The following is a 14,103-nucleotide window of genomic DNA, read 5'->3' on the forward strand; positions in this document are numbered from 1 at the left end:
ATGGCCCTGGAAGAGGAAAATGCCATCTTTCAAATATTCTTAACAACGGACTTTGAGTAGATACAAAAGCTGAGACTTGCAATCTTGTGGAAATGGTAATAAACTGACCCCAGCTAGAGGGTGAGAGCTCATGTGAACTTATATCAGCCTAGACAGCTGCAATCAGCTGAACCTCAGCCTACCCTCATATCTGTGAGAATAAACACTTATTTTTTTCACTCACTTAAATTTTCATGATTATTTGTTATGCAGCAGTAGCTAACTGATACAAAGAGAATAACTATCATTGGGTATATGAAGACGTTTTCCTTCCTTTCTGGAGATGAGAAAATGCTAAAAAAGATTCACGTTAAAAATAAGAAAGATTAGTATTGTTAGCACCTTTATATGAGGGTTTCAATAGTGGGAAAGAAAAATGTTGAAGCTTTAGACCCTAGAAAGAACAAACTAAATGATCTTTTTTCCTTCAGATGTATTGATTTCAGACACAAAGTCACAGATAAGTCTATAAAAACAGAAATGTCATTTGAAACTCTGTCAGTTTCTAAAAACAGGTAAGAAATGTGTCCTTTATGCTGAGCTACTCTGCCACAGTATAGCAGGTCAATCTAGTACTTTTGTTGAGACATACCGTTTATCCTGGTCCTCCTTAACTTGAAACTAGTTTCTCAGAACAAATATTCTCTTAAGAAATGACAGACAGCTGCCATCTTGCGTCCCCACGTGTGTGCGCCTAATCTCAGCTGGTCCACCCGAGACCCCCTGAGCACCAACCCTAGTCCTCCGCGTGACCCCTTATCCACTCCGACAAGATGAAAGAAACAATCATGAACTAGGAAAAACTCGCCAAACTGCAGGCACAAGTGTGCATTGGTAGGAAAGAAACTGCTCGCAGCAAGAAGGTGATTCATAGAACAGCCACAGCTGACGATAAAAAAACTTCACTTCTCCTTAAAGAAGTTAGGGGTAAACAGTATCTCTGGTATTGAAGAGGTGAATATGTCTACAACCCAAGGAACAGTGATCCACTTTAACAACCCTAAAGTTGAGGCATCTCTGGCAGCGAACACTTTCACCATTACAGGCCGTGCTGAGACAAAGCAGCTGATCTTAACCCAGCTTGGGGCAGACAGTCTGACTAGTTTAAGGAGCCTGGCTGAAGCTCTGCCCAAACAGTCTGTGGATGGAAAAGCACCACCTGCTACTGGAGAGGAGGAGGAGGATGACGTTCCAGATCTTGTGGAGAATTTTGATGAGGCTTCCAAGAATGAGGCAAACTGAATTGAGTCAACTTCTGAAGATAAAACTTGAAGAAGTTACTGGGAGCTGCTACTTTATATTATGACTGCTTTTTAAGAAATTTTGTTTATGGATCTGATAAAAATCTAGATCTCTAATGTTTTTAAGCCCAAGCCCCTTGGACACTGCAAGTCTTTTTAGTTTTTTGCTTATACACAATTCATTCTTTGCAGCTAATTAAGCTGAAGAAGCCTAGGAATCAAGTTTGAAACCAAGGTTAATAAAGTTATTTGCCTAGTTAAAAAAAAAAAAGAAAGAAAGAAAGAAATGACAGAGAGGCCAGGCACAGTGGCTCATGACTGTTATCCCAGCACTTTGGGAGGCCAAGGTAGGCAGATCACTTGAGGTCAGGAGTTTGAGACCAGCCTGGCCAACATAGCAAAATCCCATCACTACTAAAGACACAATACTTAGCTGAGTGTGGTGGTGCAGGTCTGTAATCCCAGCTACTCAGGATCACACCACTCCAGCCTGGGTGACTGAGTAAAACTCTGTCTCAAAAAAAGAAATTACAAAGAAACATTTCAAAACTAGAATATTAAACTTTTAGTTAAACTAAAGTTTGAGTTAAATTAAAATATTTTACTTTTTCAAATTGTATATTGATGACAACCAAGAATCTCTGGCAAATACATTTGCTTATATTTGCAAATTAGAGCATATTTGTTAAGGCTCTTTCTACAGTCAGATACAGTAAATTCAGATATCAGTTCTGACATGGATTAGTCATGGGGCTTTTATAGGAAGTTGGTTTCTGAGTCCTGGATGTCTATGATGTAAGAAATTACAACAAAATAAGTAGTTAACAAAGAGAAGCCACTCCACTATCATAACCGACGCAATCATCATCATCATCATCAACACCACCATTATCATCAAAAGTTTAGGGGAAGAGGAGACAGAATCAAAGCTGTGCCTTAGAATATGAATTTAGCAGGAGTATGCAGAATGAACTGGACCGAGTGAGCAAACTAGAAACACTAATGGTTTTATTTAGAATAATCCTATCTTTTATATCACCCTCTTGAGATCTCTTTTACACCCACACACATCAGAGGTGGAGTGGAAATCCTAATTGTAAAACATATAGAAAACAAGGCTGGCATTTCTGCCTGAAGTACACAAGAGCCAAAGATGCAGACCGAAACATTCCCTATGCCCACTTTGCTCCGGAGCTCAGGGTTGGCTAATGGACAGACAGACTCCAGGCTGGTGCCTAGAGCTCTTGCCCTCAGCACTCCCTTGTAATGCTCTCGCATGGTATCTTTGCTGCCTACACTCCTGGCCATCTGTTACAATGGCAGCACGCCAGCTTACAGGATAGCTTGCTGGCTTTGCTGAACCCAGAGGCCAAGGAAAGGGTTTAGACAAGAAGCCCTTACAAAAAACTCTCAAGGGTACCTGAAGAGAGCTCCAGGTTGCCTCTCCCTTTCCCTCTACGGCAAGGCTGAGAGCAGTTTTCTGCTTCACAACATCTTATCTCACCTGCTGATTTAACCAGTTGGGTCTCCAATCTAAATCTTAAAATCTGGAGAGGAGAAAAACATGAACCATGTGTAGGTACCTGTGGCTGCCAAGCAGACAGGTGGTATTATTGCCTGTTTCTTGGCAGGGCTAACGGGAAGCAGCAGGGTTGCCATCAATACTCCACTAGAGCCTCCTCCAGCTCCCCAGTGCACTCCTTTCTCTCCCATGATTCCCTCTTCTTTTCCCCAGTCATTACACTGCCTTTAAGATTTAGCAAAGATGGCTTTGTTTGACTTGTTTTCCAGCCGTATGCAACTAATTTATATGAAAAATACTGAAACCTATCCACGTAAGTTATTCTTACAAGACATGAGAAAAGACTTTTAAATACAACCAGTGTTACAAACTAATGCTTTATGTGAGACTAAAAGATGTTTTATAATTACATGTAAAGACATATACCACTGCAACAGATAGAACCAAAAGAGTCAAAGTCAATTGGAAATTAATACAATAAAAATCTTCACCCTAATGACTAAGAACATTTTCAGTTCATATTCAGTTATTTATTAACTTTAAAAAACAGGCACAGTGACTCATGCCTGTAATGCCAGCACTTTGGGAGGCCGAGGTGGGAGGATCATCTGAGGTCACGAGCTTGAGACCAGCCTAGCCCACATGGTAAAACCCCATCTCTACTAAAAATACAAAAATTAGCCGGGTGTGGTGGCATATGCCTGTAATCCCAGCTGCTCGGAAGGCTGAGACAGGAGAATTGCTGGATCCCGGAAAGCGGGAGGTTGCAGTGAGCCGAGATCACGCCACTGCACTCCAGCCTGGGTGACAGAGCGAGACTCCATCTCAAAAAAAAGAGAATTTACTCAAATGTCTAGAGCACGTGCTAATAATAATTACAATAAAAACAGTCTGGATAGTCCTAATGATAGACAAGTGCACCTGTATGAAGGAGAAAGCATAGAAACAACTGGAGTTTAAATCTTACCTGATGATAAAAGAATGTTGATTTTTCTAGGCCAATATACACTAATTCATTCATTCAACAACTAGGGATTGAGCATCTACCAGATGTCAGTCACTGAGCTAATGTTTAATAATAGGAAAGAAATCATTCAGAACATCGCCGATTGAGGATTTCATTATCTAATGTCATATGTGATTACGTGACCAGACAAATAGAAAGCAAAGAACAAATGCAGTGATTGTGATGTAGTCAGGTATTATGAGAGTACTTACTCCAACCCAGAGGGACTCAGAAAAAGCTTTCTGAAGAAGATCAAAGACCAGTTTTGTTAAAAATTTGAATACATAAGGCACAAGAAGAACTAGATACCACTTGTCTTTACTTATCAGGTTGAATAATTCTGCACTATTCACTATTCAAATCTTGCCAAATTTCTGGGTTAGATTAAAAAGAATCTATGAAAGGGAAATAATTCTTGTTCTCCGTCACCACAGGGTGGATGTAAAAACCAACCAAGATAAAAGATGTGAAAATACTGAGGAAAAGTGTACAGCATTGTATAAATGAACGTTACGGTTATCACTTATCTCTGGTATTCTTTTTTATTTACCTGATAATTAAAACACAAACACAAAAGCCTGCAATAAATGTACAGAATGTTCTCTGCTTATCCATTCTGAGGTGTAGTTTTCTAAAGATTATGAAACCTCTGCACCAGCAGAGGTTTTGCAGAAGGAAGGGGACCTGGTTGTCCATTTCCCTGGCCTCAGAGGAAGGACAGAGCCCCACGTAGCGGCCAGCCTCTTTCATTCATCCCAACACCGACAAAGCTATTTTCCTCTCCAGAAACCTCCTCCATACCAGAACGCAACACTGTGCACATTTAGAGTGGGATATACAATACAGGAGAAGTTGCAGATGCTGACTACTGCTCTGACTTCTCAGGAAACAAACACACAACAAACAAGACGAAGTTTCAAGTTCTTGAATACAGATGATTACAGCTGATATACTTTCTTCTAAAGAATTCAAGTTGCCTCCTGATACTCAGTTTAGAGTCAAAGAAAGAGCCCTTTAAAAAATATGTCTAGTCCCTGTATGAATAAAAGTCACTCAGAGGTTTATAGTGGGTAACTGAGGGGAAATGGACAAAATAGAAAACAGCCGTAATATTGTATAGTATATTGGTACTGGCCAGAGGGGCAGAAGACTTAAATTCCAGACCCAGCCTAGTCACTACTTCGCTGTAAAAACATCTATCTGTAAAACACTCAATGGGATCCTCATTTCTTTATCTATTACATAAAGGGAACAAGCAATTCTCAGGCTTCCTTCCAGCTCTGGATTCTAAATCTTGAACCAAGAAATTCCATCCACAAGCTCCATCCATGGGAATAATGGTTTCTCCTACCAGTCTCATTGACCCATGAAGGCTTTCTAATGCTCATGAGAAGCCCGTTATGACGGGCTATAAATCTCTGTGAATTATATGACAGCTTTTCAATTTCTGTCATTAATAAACTTCCAGTTAACTCTCATCAATAAGTATCTTATTTAAAGATTATTACCTCTTATTTAAAGAGGTGAAATGAGTAACTTTCTTAAAATGTCTGATTTCTTTGCTTCCTTCAATTACTGCCTAGTACTATTGGTATTAATTTTTCAGAAGCAAAATAAACATGGCACTTTTCTTTTTTAGAGTATCCAAGAAGAGTTAAGTTCTTGGATTATATATGAGTCAACATTTAGGATTTGCTATTTCCCAGAAGGTTAGAGGGGGAGGTGATATTTTAACATCTAAATATTTGAAACAAAAAATAAGTGAGTCAATTCACACAGATGTATGTATGATTCACAAGCATGTACGTATAGCTTCCCTGATGTACGATCTCAGTAAAATATCAGAGAGAAAAAATGTCAGACATACATAGCATAGCAATCAAGAGCTAATGAAGATCCAGGTATTAAATCAATTAAGAAGTATCAAAAGCTACCTAATCATCAAGGAACAAAATTGGCACCACAATATGTAGTGAGTATGGGAAAGCCTAATTTACTAAACATACCCTGCAGTCACATAATTGCATGTAATTTTACCAGCATAATTAACTAATTTAATTACCACTTCTCAAGTGCATCAATTATTGACATTACAGAGTTTTCAGACAGCAGAATTACTGTGTGGTACATCCAGAGAATGCAAAATGCTTTGTACGCCTATTTTCCCAGTCCCAGTCAACTATTGAAGAGGAATGTGAAGGAGGAGGTGGAAATAGGTCCCATCCTAAAAGACTCAGTTGGAAGGGCAGGTTTAAAGATGGAATGAATGACTCAAAGGCGTCTGGCAGGAGGCAGAGAAGGGGACAAAGCCCCAAGACTATGCTCTTCAAAGCAGTTATTTGCAAGGGTGCAGACAAAATATGCAAAGCTCAGTCAGAAAAAGCATAAAAGTCTCTAAACAAACAAACAAAAATACGCAACAACAATTCAAAATGTGCCTAAGAATACTTTCAGAAAGGAAAGCAAATTAAAAAAAAAAAAAAAAAAAAAAAAAAAAACAGAAGTTTGAAGTAACAGTTTATGAAAAAACAGAAGCTTGCTCTTGAGAATAAGGCGTTTCCATTTTGTATCTTTTTGCTTCCACTGTTACTCAGACACTTAATATAAGGGATTTTCCTTGAAAACTGCTTGAGCTTATCACGTCAGAGCGATGTCATTTCATGGCTGTTTTTTTTAAAAAGTGGGAGACAGTATCCGTCAAGAAATTCCATCATGTTATCAGAGCGATGTCATTTCATGGCTGTTTTTTTTTTAAAGTGGGAGACAGTATCCGTCAAGAAATTCCATTATGTTATCGAAGCTGTGACCGTGACTGGCTGAAAGTTCTAAGAGCTATGACATGGCTTTCTGTTGCTTTTCACATTGCCTTCCTGTACCTGACCTTTGTACAGCTGCTTCATGGTATGTGGAGGTGGCTGAACTGTCAAATAATGTCCACATCAGCAAGGCATTTTAATGAGACAATGTAATATGGAGTAAAAGATGTTAGACTAACATGTCTTTCTTACCTTTTCAGCCCTTGAATATCTACATTGTCTTCGGATTTAAATAAAGATTTTTTAGGTCCATTGTTAAGTCTGGAAAAGAAAGAAAGAATTTTTTACTTACATCTTTAAGGGTTGACCTTTGGTATTAATTTTAAATGATTTAGTCAAGAAATTCAGAGATAAACTCAAAGAACAGAAAATCAGGCCAGTGCAGTGACTCATGCCTGTAATCCCAGTACTTTGGAAGGCTGAAGCAGGAGGCTTCCTTGAGCCCATGAGTTCAAGACCAGCCCGGGTAACATAGTGAGATCTGATCTCTACAAAAAATTTAAAATATTGCCAGGCTTTGTGGCATGAGCCTCTGGTCCCACTACTCAGGAGGCTGGGGAGTGAGGATCACTTGAGCCCAGAAGGTAGAGGCTGCAGAGCACTGTGATCCTGGCACTGCACTTCGGCGTGGGCCACAGAGCCAGACTCTGTCTCAAAAAAAGACGAAAAGAACAATATGTTTTCACTCATGGTTGGAAATCAGGTTATATTTTAAAGACCTGACCCATATATTGAGAGAAACATTCAGAGCTTGGGAATAAATGGTTACAAAGGAATCAGGCTGGGTTTTACAAAAAGATAACTTCAGTAAATCTCATTTATTCACCTTCCGTAAAAAACCTGCTGAAACTGAAAGTTGGAGACCTAGAATCATTACCTCTCCCTTAGCATGTGTCATTAAGCATAAAGTTATCAAATGCATGAAGTTCTCCTCGTCCCCACCACCCGTACTGTATTTTTTTCATAACACTTCTTCCTCCCTTACCACCTGAACGTCACAAAGCTATTTTTCATCCTCTCTTACCTTCTACTGTAAACTGACATAACTTGAAGTCAATGTATTATCTCTCCTAGGGGTAATTAATGCAAGATTTCTCCAAAATTTTATATGTACAATTTTAGGCCTTTAGAAACGATTATGGCTTTTTAATATGATTTCTAGTATTAATAATCAAGTGAGAAAAGGTAATGGTGGGGGGAGACAGGAGACAGGTGGGGAGAGGAACTTCACTGCCGTCTTAACACCTTTTCAGGTTAGTAATTCTCTTCTTCTGAAAAAGGTATTTTCTAGTCTTGGGACACATACATGTGAATCAGGTTTACTGATCTTCTTTAGCCCTTATCCAATTCTCTACTAAATGGATTAATGTAGCCCATAAAAGAGTCAAAAGGCCCAGTGCAGTGGCTCATGCCTGTAATCCCAGCACTTTAGGAGGCCAAGGCAGGTACATTATTTCAGGTCGGCAGTTCAAGACCAGTCTGGTCTACATGGTGAAACCCTGTCTCTACTAAAAATACAAAAAATTTAGCCAGGCATAGTGCTGCACGCCTGTTGTCCCAGCTACTCAGGAGGCTGAGGCAGGAGAATTGCTTGAACCTGGGAGGTGGAGGTTGCAGTGAGCCAAGATCATGCCACTGTGCTCCAGCCTGGGCAACTTGAGTGACTCTGTCTAAAAAAAAAGGAGTCGATCCAAGATGGCCAAATATAAACAGCTCTGGAGTGCAGTTCCCAGTGAGAACAACACAGAGGGTGAGTGAACATCACATTTCTAAATGAGTTATTACTATCCAAAGGCCAGGAGATTCCTGGGGTGAAAAGCACCATGAGTCTCAAGCACAGCTGTTTCAGCTGCTACAGTGGGTCTTCACACAGAAACTCACACAAATCTTGACAGCCACTTCAACTGGTGCCTGGAATGCCTGGGAGACAGAGCCACACATTCAACTGAAAAAAAGGGGCTGAAACAGGGAGCCAGGTGATCTGCCTTGGCAGCTCCCATCCTCACAAAGACCAGCAATGTGAAACGTTCTAGATTAAGAGTTTCGCAGCAAGCACAGCTGGACCTGGGAAGGGCATCCACCATTACCAAAGCAGCGTGCCACTACTGAGGCAGTCCATCATTACCAAGGCAGTCTGCCATTACTGAGGCAGTCCGCAATTACCGAGGCAGACTGCCATTACTGAGGCAGACTGCCATTACCAAGCCAGTTCTAACTATACCTCTATAAACAAAACCACAAGGAAGTTCACACAGCAGCTGGGCCGAGCCCACAGCAGCTCAGCAATGCCTCTGCTGCCAAACTGTGACTAGGCTACCTCCTTGCTGGGCAGGGCAGCTCTGAAAAAAGGCAGAAGCATGTCAGGAACTTATAAATAAAGCCCTTACTTCCCAGAACAGAGCAGCAAGGGAAAAAGGCAGTTATGAGTCCCACTGCAGCAGACTTAAAGGTACCTGCACAGCAGCTCTGAGCAGAACAACAGAGCTCACAGCTCAGCACTTGAGGTCCTATACGGGAACGACTGTCTCCTCAAGCAGATTCCTGACCCCTGTATATCGAAAGAGTCACCTCATAAAGGAGAGCTCAGGCCGACATCTGGCGGGTATCCTACTGGGATGAAGATAACAGAAGAAGAAACTGGCAGCACCCCTTACTGTTCTACAGCTGCCACACATGATCCCAGGCAAGCAGGGTCTGGAGTGGACCTCAGCAACCCTACAGCAGAGGGGCCTGACTTAGAAGGAAAACTAAGAAATAGAAAGAAATAACTTCAGCATCAATGAAAAGGACATCCACTCAGAGACCCCATCTGAAAGTCACGAACTACAAAGACCACAGGTAGATAAATCCACAAAGATGGGAAGAAACCAGCACAAAAAGGATGAAAACACCCAAAACCAGAACGCCTCTCCTCCTGCAAGGGATCCCAACTCCTCACCAGCTAGGGATCAGAGATGGATGGAGAGTGAATCTGATGAATTGACAGAAATAGGCTTCAGAAGGTGGGTAATAACAAACTTCTCTGAGCTAAAAGAACATGTTCTAACCCAATGCAAAGAAACTAAGAATCTTGAAAAAAGGTTTGACAAAATGTTAATGAGAATAAACAACTTAGAGAATATAAAGGACATAATGGATTTGAAAAACAAAACATGAGAACTTCATGTACACAAGTTTCAATAACTGAATCGATCAAGCAGAAGAAAGGATACCAGAGATTGAAGATCAACTCAATGAAATAAAATGAGAAGGTAAGATTAGAGAAAAGAGAGTGAAAAGAAATGAACAAAGCCTCCAAGAAATATGGGATTATGTGAAAAGACGTAATCTACATTTGACAGGTTAATCTGAATGTGATGGAGAGAATGAATCCAAGCTAGAAGACACTCTTCAGGATATTATCCAGCAGAACTTCCCCAACCTAGCAAGCCAGGCCACCATTCAAGTCCAGGAAATACAGAAAACACCATAAAGATATTCCTCAAGAAGAGCAACCCCAAGGCACATAATCATCAGATTCAACGGGGTTGGAATGAAGGAAGAAATGCTAAAGGCAGCCAAAGAGAAAGGTCGGGTTACCCACAAAGAGAAGCCCATCAGACTCACAGTAGATCTCTCAGCAGAAACCCTAAAAGCCAGAAGAGAGTGGAGACCAATATTCAACATCCTTAAAGAAAAGAATTTTCAACTAGAATTTCATATCCAGCCAAAATAAGCTTCATAAGCGAAGGAGAAAGAAAATCCTTTATGAATAAGCAATTGCTGAGGGATTTCCTCACCACCAGGCCTGCCTTACAAGAGCTCCTGAAAGAAGCACTAAACATAGAAAGGAACAACCAGTACCAGCCACTCTAAAAACGTACCAAATGGTAAAGAACATCAACACAATGAAGAAACTGTGTCAATTAATGGGCAAAACAATCAGCTTGCATCGAAATGGCAGGATCAAATTCACACATAACAATATTAACCTTAAATGTAAATGGGCTAAGTGCCCCAATCAAAAGACACAGACTGGCAAATTGGATAAAAAGTCAAAAGCCATCGGTATGCTGTATCTAGGAAACCCATCTCATATGCAAGGACATACATAGGCTTAAAATAAAGGGATGGAGGAATATTTACCAAGCAAATGGAGAGGAAGAAAAAAAAGCAGGAATTGCAATCCTAGTATCTGATAAAATAGACTTTAAACCAACAAAGATCAAAAGAGACAAAGAAGGGCATTACATAATGGTAAAAGGATCAAGGCAACAAGAAGAGATAATGAGCCTAAATACATATCCACATACATCCTCCCAAGATTAAACCAGGAAGAAGTCAAAATCGTGACTAGACCAATAAAAAGAGATGAAGTTGAGGCAGCAATTAATAGCCTACCAACCAAAAAAAATCTGGGTCCAGATGAGTTCACAGTTAAATTCTACCAGACATACAAAGAGGAGTTGGTACCACTCCTTTTGAAACTATTCCAAATAATCCAGAAAGAGGGAATCCTTCCCAAATCATTTTATGAGACCCACATCATCCTGATACCAAAACCCGGCAGAGAGTCAACAAAAAAAGAAAACTTCAGGCCAATATCCATGATGAACATAGATGTAAAAATCTTCAATAAAATACAGGCAAACTGATTGGAACAGCACATCAAAAAGCTTATCCACCATGATCATGTAGGCTTCATTCTGGGGACACAGGGCTGGTTCAACATATGCAAGTCTATAAACGTAATTAATTGCATAAACAGAACCAAAGACAAAAACCACATGATCATCTCAATTGATGCAGAGAAGGCCTTTGACAAAATCCAACAGTCCTTTATGCTAAAAACTCTCAATAAACTAAGTATCAATGGAATGTATCTCAAAATAATAAAAGCTATTTATAACAAATCCACAGCCAATATCATACTGAAAGGGAAGCATTCCCTTTGAAGTCTGGCACAAGACAAGGATGCCCTCTCTCACCACTCCTATTCAATATAGTATTGGAAGTTCTAGCCAGAGCAATCAGGCAAGAAAATGAAAAAAAGGGAATTCAATTAGGAAAGGAGGAAGTCAAATTGTCTCTATTTGCAGACGACATGATTGTATATTTAGAAGACCCCATCATCTCAGCCCCAAATCTCCTGAAACTGATAAGCAACTTCAGCAAAGTCTCAGAATACAAAATCAATGTGCAGAAATCACAAGCATTCCTATACACCAATAACAAACTTAAAGAGAGCCATATCAAGAATGAACTGCCATTCACAATTCCTACAAAGAGAATAAAATACCTAAGAATACAACTAACAAAGGATGTAAAGGACCTCTTCAAGAAGAACTAAAAACCACTGATAAAAGAAATAAGAGAGAACACAAACAGATGAAAAAATATTACATGCTCATGGTTAGGAAGAATCAATATTGTGAAAATGTCCATACTGTCCAAAGTAATTTATAGATTCAATGCTATCCCCATCAAGCTATCTATGACCCTCCTCACAGAACTGGAAAAAACACCTTAAACTTCATATGGAACCAAAAGAGAGCCCACACAGCGAAGACAATTATAAGCAAAAAGAACAAAGCTGGAGGCATCACACTACCTGACTTCAAACTATACTACAAGGCTACAGTAATCAAAGTGGTATGGTTCTGGTACCAAAACAGAGATATAGACCAATGGAACAGAAGAGAGTCCTCAGAGGCAATGCCACACATGTACAACCATCTGATCTCTGACAAATCTGACAAAAACAAGCAATGGGGAAAGGATTCCCTGTTTAATAAATGGTATTGGGAAAACTGGCTAGTCATGTGCAGAAAGCAGATACTGGACCCCTTTCTGATACTTACACTAAAATTAACTCCAGACGGATTAAAGACTTAAACATAAGACCTAACACCATAAAAACCCTAGAAGAAAACCTAGGCAACACCATCCAGGACATAGGTCTGGGCAAGGACTTCATGACTAAAACACCAAAAGCACTAGCGACAAAAGCCAAAATGGACAACTGGGATCTACTTAAACTCCACAGCTTCTGTACAGCAAAAGAAACAATCATTAGAGTGAACTGGCAACCAAGACAATGGAAAAAATTTTTTGCAATCTACCCATCTGAAAAAGGGCTAATATCCAGAATTTACAAAGAACTAAAACAGATTTACAAGAAACAAACAAATGAACCTATTCAAAAGTGGGTGAAGGGCATGAACATTCTCAGGATTTTTCCTCCTGATGCCAAATAACTAGCATCTTTTCCAACATCCATCAATTTGCTCATTATTCCATATCACATGGGTGGCCAACGGTTTAAATCAATTCTGATACTAACTCCCTGAGTTAGCATCAGACCCCATGGATCAAGGCTCAGTCCTACAAGACTGCCCCACTTAAGATGTCAGCCACAATGGGGTGTCTTCGAGATAGGCAGGCTGGTTGATTCCTTATTCTAAAGTAGGGAATAAGATGGTCTGGAAGAAAAGGATAAAAAACCCTCACTCAAGTTCTAGCCTGTCTAACTCTCAGCCAATCAGTAACAAATGATGAAGAAACTATTAACTGCAAACTACTTTTTACAGAGGATAGGGATTTCCCCAGAATCCCACATGCGCAGTTGGAACCTAAAGTTACCCCTTCCTCATTTAAAATGAGGCCAAGATCAAAGAACTGAGGACCAAGATCAAATATATATATATATATATATATATTTTTTTTAATTACACCACAACCGCCCTATCTAGTGTTAACAGGGCATGTTGTGATTTTTACCTCCTGGTTCTTCAATAAGTGCTTCCTGCTTTTGGTGCAGAAGGGATGCTTAGAATGACCCAAAAGAGAGGATACTTCTTATAGTGACCCCTCTGTCCAGGACCCTATTCATGAGCTACTTGAAGTTCATAAAGGCATACCACGGGATAAGTTCACACATCTGAAAGATTGAGGATAAATCAAAAAGAGGATATTTTTTAATTTTTAATTTTTGTGGGTATGTAGTGTGTGTATATGTGTGTGTGTGGGGGGGTACATGGGATATTTTAATACAGGCATGAAATGCATAATAATTAAATCATGGAAAATGGTGTATCCATCCACTGAGCATAATTATTCATCAGAAATCCATGGCTGTTTTCACAATGTTTAGTTGTTTGCCCATTGTTCATTTCACAATCTGCATTTCCCTCAGATCTCATCAAACAGCAAGGATTCCACTGAAGATGACATTTTTGGAAAAGCCCTTCAAATCCACATGTCAAAGTCTCTCTGCTCAACCTAGGGCTTCAAAAACAGCTAAAAGGTGTGCATTTCTTATTGAATATGGCAATATCACTTTTCTCCCAACACATCCAACCTAGACATATCATCTCCCCCTGAAATAAGATTCCTACAAATTCCTCCCAGTTTCTTTTTGATTTCTTTGTCTTGATTTTCCATTTTGGCAATAGGACCACTATTCATTCTCCACTTTTCAAGTTCACAATTCAGGACACA

The 14,103-nt window shown here is 39.8% G+C and overlaps 1 pseudogene; it reads left to right on the top strand.

Annotated features, from left to right (window-relative positions):
- Positions 1–812: 812 nt before the first annotated feature.
- LOC101040562 (transcription factor BTF3 pseudogene) lies at positions 813–1,404 on the top strand (annotated as a pseudogene).
- Positions 1,405–14,103: the final 12,699 nt, after the last annotated feature.

Source organism: Saimiri boliviensis, chromosome 4, assembly GCF_048565385.1.
Source record: "Saimiri boliviensis isolate mSaiBol1 chromosome 4, mSaiBol1.pri, whole genome shotgun sequence".
Classification (NCBI taxonomy): domain Eukaryota; kingdom Metazoa; phylum Chordata; class Mammalia; order Primates; family Cebidae; genus Saimiri; species Saimiri boliviensis.